This window comes from Petaurus breviceps, unplaced genomic scaffold (assembly GCF_028583685.1).
Source record: "Petaurus breviceps papuanus isolate PSGF00001 unplaced genomic scaffold, PetGlider_PUasm1.0 128, whole genome shotgun sequence".
Taxonomy (NCBI): domain Eukaryota; kingdom Metazoa; phylum Chordata; class Mammalia; order Diprotodontia; family Petauridae; genus Petaurus; species Petaurus breviceps.
This window is the reverse complement of record NW_027185664.1, coordinates 2,592,550-2,605,837: the sequence shown is the minus strand read 5'-3', so window position 1 is coordinate 2,605,837 and position 13,288 is coordinate 2,592,550. Positions and strand designations below refer to the sequence as shown.

The 13,288-nt window shown below is 39.5% G+C and overlaps 1 protein-coding gene, 1 long non-coding RNA gene and 1 pseudogene across 3 annotated transcripts in view; 1 reads left to right on the top strand and 2 right to left on the bottom strand.

Annotated features, from left to right (window-relative positions):
* Positions 1-13,288, bottom strand: part of LOC138171490 (PDZ domain-containing protein 2-like) — a 539,177-nt gene that overhangs the window by 504,486 nt on the left and 21,403 nt on the right. The window lies entirely within an intron of this gene.
* Positions 1-13,288, bottom strand: part of LOC138171518 (uncharacterized) — a 579,386-nt gene that overhangs the window by 558,276 nt on the left and 7,822 nt on the right. The window lies entirely within an intron of this gene.
* LOC138172411 (mitochondrial import receptor subunit TOM6 homolog) lies at positions 5,688-6,292 on the top strand (annotated as a pseudogene).

The following is a 13,288-nucleotide window of genomic DNA, read 5'->3' as shown; positions in this document are numbered from 1 at the left end:
GACAATATGTCTCAACATGTAGTTAGACTTGAGTTTTAATCCTCTGCTTATTTCCTCACTGTGTGACCATGGGCAAGTCACAAATTTCTCTGAGCCTCAATTCCTTTTTTTTCTTTCGCCTCAATTTCTTCAAGTGAATGAAGATAATTTCTAAAGTCCTTTCTAGTTCTGGATCTATGAGCCTGTAAAAATTCCATATAATCCAACCCCTTTACAGAAGAGAAAAGTAAAAACCAATGAGTCACTTGCCCAAGGTCACATAGGTAGTGAAATAACACAGCCAGAATTCAAACCCAGATCCTCCACCTCCAAATCTAGTGCCCTTTTCACTACACTGGGATGCCCTTAAACTGTACTGAATATGCTTGGAACACTGGCGATTGGCCTCCAGGGAAGGAGTCGCCCAGTCTGATTCCTCTGCTCTCCATCTCATGCTGAACACTTAATCCCCCTCTTTCATGGTGTCCTCCACAGCATCTCCTCCACAAAAACCATTCTGGTTACACCCTGGTCTGTGCATGAAGCACCTGGGATTTGAATTTGGTAGCCGGAAGACAGAAGCTCAGAGAGGATGGGCTGAGTCAGTCCGGCTCCTCTTCTAAACCCTTGTACTTTTGGCAAGTCTTTCCTAAGTAAATGGCTTACAGAGCTATTTTTAGGCTAATTTCTCAAATTGTAAACAGTGAAAGCAGCAGCAGGCGCCTACCAAATGCAGGCTCAGCAAGGTTCATTTCATGTGTGAACATGCCCTGTTCATCTCTGAAGGCAGTTTCCTTAAGAATCATTTTTTAAAAAGCCTTTGGTTAATATTTTAATAAATGAGACAAATTTGAATTAGAGAAACATGTTCATTTCTTACCTAAGAGATACTGAAGCATTGTGTTTTCTTCATAAATTCACTGTGACAGAAATATTCCTTCTACTGCTAGCTTGCCTAGAGAGAATTCTAAACAATCTTCTGTAGTGCCTGGCTGGTTAACTCATCTTTGTAATTTCATTAAAATACTCTTAGAAATACCTATACCTGATTGGCTGCATGATGCAATTCAACAAACATTAATTAAGCATCTTCTTCATTGAAGGCACTATGCTAGTGCTAAGGATTCAATGGGAAAATGACGGTTCATAGACCCAAGTGGTTTCGAGTCCATTGATGGGTTACAGTAGTTGTGGTTTGTGCTTTGTTTTCAGAGATACCTTGACTTGGGGTGAATAGGATTTAAGTGAGGCAGAATTGCACAAAGTCATCAATCTCATTCTCTCTTCCATAGGCATCAAATTCCAGTGGCAAGACAAAAGTCAAAACAACTACAGATGGTCCAAGCCACAGTGGATGAACTTGGTGTCTCTTCCATGTCTGACCAAACTCTAAGCACTCCACAGCACCTGCTTCAGCCGCCTTCATGACTATTGACACAAATTGTTGTCATCTGCCCATTCTTCCAGGGAAAGTCTTCAGATGCTTGGGGTAGACACCTCCCTAACTCACTGACACATCTGAGGCCTGTCAGTCACCTCAACCTGGTTTAGCCTATATGCCAAGAAGATTTTACTGAGGTGTAGCTGCTGTGCATGCTACAGCCATAGGTGAGAGCTGAGGGCCAGATGGACCCCAAAGGTGGATGAGCAGCCCTGAAAGGGTTCAGTGAACCCTCACACCACAGGTGTTCATCCTCGCTGAACACCCTGTACACCCCAGGTTACAGTAGTGGGGTAGGATGGAAAGAAGAATAAATTTGGAGCTGGAGAACCTGAGTTGAAATCCTGTTTTACTACCTGAATGACCTTGAATATGGACACAACCTCTGAAGACCTTAGATTTATCAACTGTAAAATGATGTGGACTGGACAAGATAATTAAGGTCCCTTCCAGCCCTAAATCCAATTCCTTGGCACTATCAAATGGTTCAATATGAGAAACGAACACAGTTTTATCAGTCAAAATGACATTAAAGAAGATGCACCACCATCTACTTGGCTGCTGCACCCTAAGAACCATGGGGCTCTTTCCATTTGACAGAATGATACATGGCATCTTTCTCTATTAGATTTCCAGCACCCTGAGAGCAGACTGACTGGCTGTCTCTGTCTCTGTCTCTCTCTCCATATGTACCTACATATACACACTTATTTTTCTAGAAATGTTTAATTGGTACTTTTAATTTATACAACTCACCACAGATATTTCCTTTGTAAACAAAGAAAGTGTCTATGGCTCAGCTGTATGTCTCCTTGCTTATACCCCCTCTCTCCTCCATCAGATATCCAGTTCCATAGAGTACCCATTAAATTACCCACCTCTCCTCAAAACCTCTCCAATCCTAACCCTGCTCTAGTTTTCAACTAAGAAGGTAGGAAATGAAGGCTATACAATAAAATTCACTCTAAAGTTTCAACTGATCATCAGAACATGTTACTCTTCCTAGGAATATTTGCATTTTAAAACAGGAATCTAGTCAGCTCAAAGTTAAGTGTCTCTAAACCTGAAAGCCAGGCATTGTCATAAGTAGATGGGATATAGTTTGGGCAAGGGGACCTGTTAAGCATTCTGCCCTGGGCTTCCCACCTACCTAGACCAGATTAGTTTCCTGGGGCACCAGAGAGACCTTGCCTTTTTACTACTTTTTAAACCTTCACTAATCTCCACCTCAATTTAAGACACTAACTAACTTGGGATTCCTCTAACGATTTTCCCCACCCCCACCCCTACCCTTCCCAGTTTTTACTACCAAGCTAGGCTCACAGCCAATCAGGAAGAGGTTTTGTGCTCTATAACTCCTCTGAATTGAATCAAAGTTTTATTTATTTTGGTTTGTTTGTTTGTTTTGAGAGGGACAGAATGACCTGAAATGTTTTCCATCAGTTTAAAAAAAATCAGAATAAATACTTCTAGTCAGTCAACTGGGACTTGCCAAAAGGTACGAAAACATCAGCCTCTTTCCTCTTAAGGCCTTGATAGTACCTCCCAGATCACACTTCCTAGGAGATGTCAGCATACTCTTCTACCTGTATATAGAGCCACTACACACACACACACACACACACACACACACTCTAACAGTCTCCCCACCCTAACCACCATCACCACCCCCACCTATTACTACCCCCTAATGTAACCTGGCCAAAGTGTCAGACCAGCAGCTTAAAATAAAACCTGCCACAATTTTCTTGTGATTCACAGGACTTAAGAAACAATTATAGAACCCAACCCCTTACAAGGTTCTGCTTCTCGAGATGGGTTTCATCAGGCGCCAGCTACCACAAAGGAAAAAAAGAGAGCGAGAGAAGAAAGTTACCAAGAAAAATATTCCAGATTTCTCATGATCTCACCAGTGAGTCACATTTGAGTTTAAGATGACAGCAAACAAGTATATGCGAACAGTCTGTCTGCAAGATGCTGGGCTGCCAACTTCCACAGCACAAAAGAGGCACACTCTTTAATTTGGCTTAAAAGGAGAAGTCGAGTGCATTTGTTTATTTTCCTTTAAAAAAAATCCAAGGTAAAACAGCCTTGCATTTAAAAATAACTCTCTTGGAAAATAAATAAAACCATATTCCTGCCCCTTATCCTCCTCTCCTTCTCTTAAAGCTAAAACCCAAATGTCATGCATGCTCCCATTTTAAACAGGTAGAAAGAAAACTAGCCTGGGAATGGTCCATTACCTAGCTGTGTGACTTTGGGGAAATCACAATTTTCCCAGGCCTCAATTTCCTCATAGGTAAAGTCAGAGGGCTGAATTAATGATCCCTAAAATCACGTTTAACTCTAATTTTTTTTTCTTTCTTCTGGAACAGAAAGACACTTCCTATGTCAATGAAAAGGGAATTTCTGAAGAGATTAAAAATTACAATTTTACCCTTTGCAATATTTTGGAACTCATTTTCCTATGTTTAACACTGTTCACTATTCTAACAGATGTGGTTTATTTCCCCCTAGATAAAACTTCCATAAATTTGTGATCTTGGGCTAATCTAGAAGAGATTTTTTGGGGCCTTCAAATAACACTTGAACTCCAAGTCACTCACTGTAGGAGATTTGAGCTAATCAATTGGAGATGTGGTCAACTCTTGATCCAAAGGGTGATTCATGCCTATGTGAGTGGTATGGGCCTTTTGTCTGCCCGTAGAGCCTCAGAGCTGGCAGGGGTATGAAATATTCTTATTTCCTAGAGATAAAACCCAGGGTCTTGGATTCCCAGTCCAGTTTCTTTCTACTCTGCCACAGTTTTGAATCAAATTTTGAAAATAAAGTCAAGTATACTGATATTGGAGCTAAATTTCACTGGAACTTCATTCCCAAATAGGGTGCTGAAATCTTTTGAGTTTTTAAGTCTAACACACTGTGTGCCTTCTTATTTTTTTTAAATAATAAATCAAAAAGGACACTAGCCAATAATAAAATAATGCAGAATGCAAAATATGTGTTCCATTTGGTGAAACTGTTTCCAACAAATTATTGTAAAGTAGTAATTCCCAATTGTAGGGTGAGCCCCGCCTCCTCCAGCAACCATAATTTTTCTAAGCTACTTTCCAACTAATAAGAGAAAAACATATCAAATCAATTCACAACCCTAAATTTATAAAGCACTTACTCTGTACCAGGTCTGACTGATAAAAAAGAAGTAAAAAACAATGGTCCCTGCCCTCATGATGCTTATAATGAAGTCAGAAAGACAGGGCATACACATAAAAGGCACATAAGAATATAAGGTAGAGAATCGATAAATGCCCCATGAGTGACAGAGACAGCAAACCTTTTGTTACTGTTTGTCCTGTGTTCTTGAAGAGGATCGATGATGTCAGGAATGCTATATATTGACTTGAATTTAATTGTATATAAGTGAGGGAGGGCTGTGCACAGTCACCAGCCTCACTCTCTCTTCCACACCATCTGGGTCCAGTGGCAAGACAAAGATCAGGACAACTGAAGATGGCCCTGGATACAGTGGGAGACCTTGGCCTTTTTAAGCTAAGGTCTTTCCCAGGTCTCAGTTTACCTGAGGCAACACTCATTCAGTGATTCAGGCTAAGTAAGAAATGAGGCCCAAAAATGGCCTCTTTTTACCTACTCAAAAAAAAATTCATTCTGGGAAGAGAAGGTCCTCAGAGTATCCAAGCCAGAACAGAAACAATTGCTGCTTACACTCACTCTGAGACATCAAAACCCTACAATAACCAAGTGAGGCAATATTTGCCTCTCTTTCTCTCTCTCTCCAGCCTGCATTCAGCATCAGGAGAAGGGAGGAGGAGGGAGAAAGATAACAGCATTCCAAAGAAATGTTCAGCAGTCCAGCCGCAGTTTAAACCTTACAGGATGTTAGATTACTCACTCACACTCATTCACACAGCAACACAAAAACAGAACAGATAGAAAAACTGATAGGAAAGTTCCAAAAACTCACAGTGCTATTTGAGTGTAAACTGTGTAAGCTAAAAATTAATTGTTTCATCTTTGTTAATATTTTGTGGAATTTTCCTTAAGTGTGAATTTTATGCCAATGGTAATGGGATGAATGATTTTCTGTGTAAAGCAATTTGGAAATGACTAAATTAAGATCACCAGATTGGTATTACTTGATTTTGGTTTCAAAGTCTAAATTTAGGTACATGATACTTATTTATGATATTGTTACTGGTAAACAGTTGTATTAAAAGAAAATTTCAGTTAAGATTGTTAAACTTGAGCCGTTGGGGCTACCTGCCATGGCTGCCAGTGGGTCCTCGGTGCCGCCTCAGGCGGTGTCGCCTGCAGGGGCATCTGGTGGAGGGATTGGAGCCCCCGAGGGCGTCGGGGAATGGCTGCGGGGTGCCTATCGCTTTGCCACCGACAGGATTTGATTGTTAATTTGGGACTCTTTGCTGCTGGTGTCTGGCTGGCTAGGAACCTGAGCGACATTGACTTGATGGCACCCCAGCCAGGCCTGTAGCACAGCTGTTTCTTGGAAGCTCTATTCATCTTGCAGCCATGACCATGACATGACCGCCAGAAGATCTGCTTTGACTGGCTACCACCAATCTGATTCAGACTTGCTACATTCGCTTCCGTACACTAGATATTTTTCTTCCTTGATCAGTCTATGATCGGCCATAGCTTCAGTCTCTACTTAGGCATGGGGTGAGGTATATTGCCTTTGCTCCATATATTGTACATATGTTCCAGATCCTTGCAGGTTGGGCAGATACCAGGCAGGGAGTGTGTTGCAAGTGGCATTTGCTATTATCTTCAGTTATACAAAGATTTTTTTTCTCTTAAAATGTTTGAAGTAAAGACAGTTAACAAAGGAAAAAAAAAGATTGTTTAAGCTTGTAAGATTGTTAACCAAGCTATTTGGAGTTATTGCATAAATCAGATGTTTACAAAAGTATGCTCAGGAAAGGCAATTATGTGAAGAAAAGACCTGTTAAACCTCCTTGTATAAATTTTGTTAATTATTTGGGAAAGATTTTATGACCAGAGAATTTAGGTATTGTATAGTAGTTAATGATATCAGGATAAACTGTTTTTGAAAAATGGAAATATTCTTATGAAGAAATGTTTCGTAAGATCTTTGGTATGAGATGATGGGGAACAGATTAGCAGACAAGAAAGTTAAGGAGGCTGCCCTGTCCATAGAATCTATGAAGATGTATGCGTTGAATCCCCAAGTCCCTAAGACAAAAGCAATACTTGTGCTCATAAAAGCTGAAAGGGAAAATTTAATTAAGTTTGGGAAGACTGAAATTGAGCAAGGCCATTGGTTATTGCTTGATGGGAGAGAAATGGTCAATCAACAAATGTGTGAAGTGTCTTATACACAAGGAAGTAAACAAAAGGGTATTAAGAAAGCAGTGTGAGTCTCCTGACAGGAAGGCTAGGACAAACAGACCCTGAGATTTAGAGCAGTGTTTATGGGTGCCAGAATAATAAAGTAGTTTCAGAAGTTTTATGGGAAAAACTGGGAACAAGATGGGAAATACAAGATGAGAGAGACAAGGAAAATTTTATAATCCGGGATGGGGAAGCAATCTCGTTAGTCTTGGGAAAGGAAGTAGGGAGAGAGGGACAGGTAGAGAAGTCTCATTAGTGTATTGAATATTATCTGTAGCGAATTGTTTATAATCAGAATGATTTGATGAAATTGTGGGAATTTGTTTTAATGCTAAAAACTAAAATTGTTAATTGATTACTGTATGTAGAAAGGGGAAGACTGGATGAAAACTTTATTTTGACTAGTTTTGCTCATTCAGAACAGTCCTCCTGCTACTGTATGATGTTGTAAAACTGCCAAAGTCCCTAGAAATTATCTCTATTAGGCAAGGTCATTCAGCCTGAGAAAGTGAGCTTGTTTTAGTTATGAAGCTCCTAAACAAAAAATCTGACTTGCTGAGAAGTAGCAAGTCTATGTACAAAAGAGTAAAAAGGATCTCTAACAATTGGCTTTACCAGGACGAGTTCAAAAATTGTGAAGGGAAAGATGTTAAAGGGAATCCCTTATGTATGTGGGTCCTGGTAAATCTTTGTGGTATATTGCAATTTAATCAGAGTAAATTGATGTTAAGGTAAAAAGGTTTTGGGACTAAAGTGCATGTGAATGCTTTGTCCAATCAGGTCCCTATTTTTTATCTTTATGGCAATTCAATGGAAAGTTAGGCATAAGGCAAATTATGAAATCTTGCTGTTTTAAGGACATCCTTCCAGAATATTTTTGAGAATAATTGGATACATAATTAATTGGCTTGTGAGGTAGACATTAACTTCTTTGCTTATTTACTCTAGGATTCCAGTACAGAACAGTTAGTAATAAAGATCAGAGGATTGAGAAGATAATTGAAGGTTTGATTAGAAATATGGAAGGCAGAAAGATTTGTAACTTGATTTTATACTTAATAGCTCAATCATATTTGAGAAGAAAAGGAAATAAGAATACAAATGTAATATTGAATCATTATCCCATGGACTGAGATTGGGATTATAAAGTTACTGTAGAAAAGTTATATCTGTGTATATGTGTGCAATGGGGTCCCAGTGTATTTCAAAGTGTAATTGGGTATTAATGCAATTGACTGAATTAATTGTTGGGATTAAATCAGAGACATTTTTAGTTGAGAGAAAAGAAATTTTAGTGTGAGTTTAGATTAAGCATAGTTCCAGGAAGATTAGGGAAGCTTGGAAAGTAGATGCAAATCTATTAGAGCAGTAATTTATAATCCTGATAAAAAAAATTTATTTTTATGAACAAGAATTAATATAGAAGTGAATATAGGTTATTTGAGGCTCACTTAAGAGATATTCCTTAACCAATGTGAGATTATAATCATATCTTAAACTGATTGCTGGAGCTTGTTATTTAAGATTCGATGGGACTGTTAACTGACTATTCCTCTGAGTCTAACTACAGGTATGTATATTGAGAAAGGCTATCCAAGCTATCTGAGCCACCGATCCATGATGCCAGACCTATGAGGTACAAATATGGAAGGCCTGTGAAGCATGGGTATGGAAGGTCAGGAGAACGACTGTTCCACATGAGCTGAGGTAGGATTCTCCTGACTCGACCCTCCCAGTGACACCTGGCAGACTCTGAGCTGGGCTCGATGCAGATTGCAGTTTGGTATGCACTTTGCATGGAATTGACATTCTGAAGTTGGGGAAATATGGCCCCCTGATTACAGTTTTGTCCCTATTCTTGGTGGCAAATTTCAATAATCAAAAGTTTTGAAAACACAACAAATATAATTAAATACTTGATTCTGGAACATCTTAAGTTACTATAAGATAAAGCTATTAGGCTTAGGATTTAGCATAGGTATTCCTGTATAAGTCAGGGTCCTTTAGTTCTTTGTAATAATGTGAGGACAAGTAGGTCAAGGATTTGTGGGAATATTATTCTGTTATTTAGTTAGTTTCACACTTGTCTCACCTTTCTCATAATTAGTTAATATTAAAAGGAGGATAGTTTTGTACTTAGTAAATATTTTCATTGTTGTAACTGTTAGTATAATGTAAATCCCTTAGTGAAATCTCATCCTCCTGGTGGAGGAATTAATAATGGATTAATGCAAAAATATAAGAAACTGGTTTTAATGTGTGATCATGACAATTGACCAAGACTCCAATTTTAATTTTGTAAGAATGATAAGGGTTCAGGATGGGTAATTTAAATTGGTTCTAAGGTTCCTTTTGTAGGAAACTGAATGAAAGAAGGCAGAAGAGAAAGAGCCTGGAATGCGATGCTGAGGATGGATGGATGAAAAACAACCAGAGGACTTCCATCAGATGGTGTAACCCCTGCCAGACAACAGTGTGAAGAGACTTTTGGACTTTGGAAGGGACAAATGTTTGTTACTGTTTTTCTTTGAATCTCTGTATCTGCACTTATAAAGGGGACTGCCCCCTTGTATGTTGTCAATGCAACGACGGCAATTAGAATTAAGAAAAGTGGGGAAACTTCAAAGGTATAAAAAAAGAAGTGGGGTTTGTGTGGGATGACTTGCAGTGGTTTCCCCATTCTAAATATCATGTGTCTATTCTTATTACTTCCTTGTATTTTGTAACTAAGTTCAGTATTGTTTCCCCATATATATATATACATGTAAGTCATTGTGTATTTCAAGGTAATGTAAGAGCTATTAAGAGTAGTTTGGGAAGTTTGGGGAAAGGAATGGTAGTATGAGAGGTAACAAAAGAGTTAAGTTCCTACAGAACTGTAAGAATTGCTGAATAAGATAAGGAGGAATAGGCAGTAACCTTGGGAAAGTTGAGGCAGCAGCCTTGGGAAGAAGCTCAGTCCCTGGTTCTCAGAAAAAATTCCTAGATAATACTAAAAATAATGAAGAATGGAAAGGAGCTGGCAGCAGCAGGTGGATTTGACCAATCAAGGTACAGACAGTAGCCTTGGGGCACTCAAGCCCAGATAAGAATATGTCTAGGGTAGACTGAAGGTCAGTATTCTAAGGTCGTTACTGTGCTTGCGTAGTGAACTTCATGTATTATACTGTATATTATCCAACAAGATTAGAGCCTCATTAGTAATAATTATGTTAATGTTTGTAACCCTTTGCTTGTTTAACCCAGCTTTAGCTTCTGTATGGCAGCCTCCTCTCTCTGGGCATAATTCCAGTGACTGGACCATCCACTTCTCGCGAGATTCTAATAAAACTTCCTATCTTCACTTTGAGGTCTCCAAGTAGTCAATTTGGGTTAGGGTTTTGGTACCCCACACAAGGCCACCTCCAGTCATCCTGATTTATATCTTGCCATTGGACCCAGATAACTCTGGAGGAGAGAGTGAGGCTGATGACTTTGCACAGCTCTCCCTCACTTAAATCTAATTCATTTGCAAGTCAAGATATCACATTCCTGATATCATTGGTCCTTTTTGAGAATGAGAAACTAACAATTTCTGAGTAGTAGAAGCTGCACCACTGAGGGCCAGTTCCAGATGGGCAATGCTGCTCCTTCCTTCCTTCCTTCCTCCTTCCTCCCTCCCTCCCTCTCCTACTCTCCCTCCTTCTCCTTTGCCCACATAAGGAATCATACCCTTAACTGTGAGTGCTCTGCCCAAAGAAATATAAATTTTGATAGCTAAAACTTCATAAGATATCTTGTGAGCTAGATTTTTATCTCTCTTCCCTACTCATTTATTCTATCTTAAAAAAAAACTGAGAAAATTAACTCTTTTGCCCCATATAGTTTCATTTATGATTTCTTGAAATACAGCACTGGAAATCCAATCTTTGATAAAGCCCATTGGGGTTCAAATGGATCTACTGACCATGCCTTAAACCCAACTCACTCTGGCTCTCACTGATTGGCCAACAATAGGTCCCATCCCAAGCTTTACTTGATCATTGTTGGGTTTCGATGCCTCATAGTGAGTGTAAACAGCAATTGTTTCGATTCTGGCCAGAAATCCTCTAGGTCTTCCCCTCCCAGACAGCAAACCTATAGAATTGCCAGAAAGGAGGAGATCACAGTGCGGTAGAGCAGGTGGGAAAGGTACAGAGCAGGTAGAATGTGCACTGGGCCTTAAGTAGGTTTTAGCCAGGATTTAATAAGCACCTACTATGTATGAACCAGATACTATGCTAAGTACTTTACAAATATTATCTCATTTGATTCTCACAACAACCCTGGGAGGTAGGTGCTATTATTAGACCCATTTTTGGTAGTTAAGGAAACTGAGGCAGACAGAGGTTAAGTGACTTGCCCAGGGTCACAAGCTAGTAAGTATCTGAATGTGTCTGCCCAGTGCAATGGCCACCACCCAGCCACCTCTGATCAGAAAAGGGAAAGTTCCACGGCAATAAAGAACACTTTAGGAGAGAGAGAGGAATAATATCATCAAGAATGTTAGGACTAGAAGGGACCTCAGAGAGCACCTAGTCCAACCTCATTTTATAAATGAGAAAATTGAGGCCTAGAGATATGAAGCAACTTTCCAATGTCACCCACTAAATAAGTGGCAAAGGCGGGATTCGAATCCATGGCTTCTGGCACCCAAGTCTAGCATTCTTTCCATTATAATGTGCTTTACAGAATCCTTCATGTAGAGCTGGAAGGGACTCAGAAGTCATTTAGTTCAAGCCTTGCATCTTACAGATGAAGAAACCGAAACCCAGGAATATAAAATCATTTGCCCAAAGTCATAGAGGTAGTGTCAGAGATGGAACCTAGGTGGTGCAGTGAATAGATCACTGGGCTTGGAATCAGGAACACTCATCCTCCTGAGTTCAAATCTGGCCTCAGACACTTACTAGCTGGGTCACATTGGGTGAGTCATTTAACCCTGTTTGCCTCAGTTTCCTCTTCTGTAAAATGAGCTGGAGAAGGAAATAGCAAACCACTCCGGTATCTTTGCCAAGAAAACTCTAAATGAGGTCACAATGGGTGGGACATGATTGCAAACAACTAAACAACAACCCTGACTTTCAGTCCATTGTTTTCTTCATATCAAGCAAAACCATGTTGGTTTGGTGTGTAACAAGATTCTTATTTGCCCACATCAAAATCACCTCTTTATTTTTCAATCTTTTATCCATCTCAGAAAAAAAAATCAACAGCTCTGAAGTTGGAAATGGATACAGGAAATCTTATTTCTAGTATGATGTCTGCCCTTCCACAGTCAGAGTTTCAAAGGGTTGTGGACTCATTGCATTTACCCAAACAAGAAGCTTTTCCTGATAGATGATAAACCATAATAAGCTATCTTGCAATTACACATGGAAGTGCTTCATTAAAATTATCCGTTGCTATTTAATTTCTGAGACTAATAGATTGTCTGTGGTTGCTGCAATATATTTCACATCTGCTCAGTTAATACAGCAAGAGTATAAGGGTCTCAAAATACTTGTGAAAAGCTATACTAATGGTCAATGCACCCTTGGAATAAAAGCCATTGATTCAGGAGGGAAGTCTCCATTTGAGGAGAGAGAAACTATGAGGATGCTTTCACTACACAATCTTATGGAAATAAATCATGCCATACTTCCTGTTTTCTCCCATTAGATGATAAATTCTTTTTTTTTTTTTTAAGCAATAGGGGTTAAGTAACTTGCTCAAGGTTACATGGCCAGTTATTTCTGGGTGTGGTGCTGAGTATCTGAGCCCGGATTTGATCCAGGTCATCCCGACACTGGAGCCGGTGCTCTTACTCGCTGAGCCACCTGGCCGCCCCATAGATGATAAATTCTTATAAAGAGTTGCAGTGTGAGCCCTGCCTCCCTTAGCATCCATAATTTTTCTTAAAATAATGTAAACTCTGAGAAGACTATAGTTTAATTGCTTCTCTACGTAGAGCCTACACTATGTTCTGCACAAAGCTAATAGTTTAACCTTAGCTGTCTAAACACCCGAGGTCTGGACCAGTCTTTGTATCATACAGACCTGGAAGGGATAATAAAACCTAGAGCTAGAAGGTCTAATCCCCTCATTTTATATATAAATAAACTGAATCCCAGAATGGGGAAGGACTTTGTCGGAGGTTGCTAGAATACAGCTAAGACTGAAATCCGGGTCTTCTGATCTCATTCTGTGTCCTTTATACTACCCCTTACCCAGTCCTTTACATAGTTCCTGTATCCTGATGAGGACTTTTTTTTTAACCTGAATCAATTCTGACCTCTACATTTGAGTTTCTAGTCTAAAAAAGCCAATGGATGAGACATAAAACCTTCATAAGAAACTAGGTAGAGCAAGACTCAACAAGGCATTTTTAAAGGGTTAGTTTTTGAATATTTAGAAAGTAAAGGATTGAGGCGAAGTCAAGATGGCAGAGTAGAAGCAGGACCTTCTCAGGGCTCTGGCTTC